The 1,456-nt window shown below is 29.6% G+C and overlaps 1 non-coding gene across 1 annotated transcript; it reads right to left on the bottom strand.

Moving 5' to 3' along the window:
- Positions 1 to 1,062: 1,062 nt before the first annotated feature.
- On the bottom strand, positions 1,063 to 1,134 carry TRNAD-GUC (transfer RNA aspartic acid (anticodon GUC)). Its single transcript has one exon. It is a non-coding gene; the product is annotated as a tRNA-Asp (tRNA).
- Between the last annotated feature and the right edge of the window lie 322 nt (positions 1,135 to 1,456).

Below are 1,456 nucleotides of genomic sequence, written 5' to 3' on the forward strand. Positions count from 1 at the left end.
TTAATAACATTAGAATAGTTGATAAAAATCAATTGTGACTTTTTTACCACTAAGATGTATGCTGAAAAAGTTTTTTTTTTAATTATTATATTTATGTTTTATATTACAAAACAATTTTTTTTGAATGTAATATCTTACGTTCAAAATCATATTAAATATGCTATAAAAAAATTAATATCAAATAGTTTTAAGGGATTGATTTGGAAATTAATTCAAAAATTTTGTATTTTATGTTTTCGTATATACATCTAGAAGATTAAAATGATTTTGCTATATTAATTCATGAGATGAATTTTGTATGCACTAAAAGTATAAAAAGTTTTACACAGTAATTCAATCACAACCTTCAATTTCCTATTTTAAATATTATTAAATTCAAAATTAATTATGAGCTAGCAAAATGAAGGGATGTGATTGAATGATTGTGTAAAATTTATTTACACTGTCAGTGCATATAAATTAACTAGGAAAGAAGAGAATTAGAATGCAACTCGGATTAGAAAATAAAAATTAACTAGGTGATATACATATTTAAAAACAAGGAGAGATGAAATATGAAAATGTCTGATGTGGGGCTTCAACATCAATAAAAAGGTGCACGCGCTGCTCTATCAATGTGCAAATAAATTAGAGAATTCCTAAAAAAACCAATGATAACTTCTAGATAAGTATACCTAATCGTTACACAGTAGTAAAAGATATCGAACTCAAGGAGTGTGGGTGCCTAAATTATTTCACCTATTTATTTTCAGTTTGCCTCCACATAATTTCTTAAGGGCTCAGCTTCCCTTCATGAGACAAGGGTGAGTTCAACTCTATTTGCATTTTGTTGAAAAAAAAACTATTTGCTAAGTCAAAAATAAAAGCCAGCCTTTTTAATTTTTTGGTTAAAATAAAACACTAATCTTGGACTTACAAAACAAATATTTGATTGGACCCATGTTGGTCTCTCACTTGAAAATTTATGGCCCATAAGACAGAAGAATTTTGACCTAAAAAAAAGGACAGAAGAATGAAACGCTGGATTGTTGAATTGGTGAAATAATTGACAGAAAAAAGAATCGCCGTTGCCGGGGATTGAACCCGGGTCACCCGCGTGACAGGCGGGAATACTTACCACTATACTACAACGACTCGCTTGCTAGAATGGAATTTCCAATAATATTTAGTTTCTATTCTTTGACCGCAATATATAATTGTATATAGTTTTACTCTTATGGACCCAATAATTCCACATCGCTAAGCAAATGATGTACGTAATTCTTTCCCTGAGCTTTTCATGCTCTTGTAAGTTTAATTAATCAGAGAAGAATTGAAATGACAAATGGAAAATGGAGGACAATGATACTTTAGTACATGACATGGATACCCTTATCATCACTTCGGTACCTATACGGTTTACGTTATGCAATTTCATAATCAATTCTCATAGTCATTGAGTAAAATCACTTTTAAT

Source organism: Lotus japonicus, chromosome 5 (assembly GCF_012489685.1).
Source record: "Lotus japonicus ecotype B-129 chromosome 5, LjGifu_v1.2".
In the NCBI taxonomy this organism is placed as follows: Eukaryota; Viridiplantae; Streptophyta; class Magnoliopsida; order Fabales; family Fabaceae; genus Lotus; species Lotus japonicus.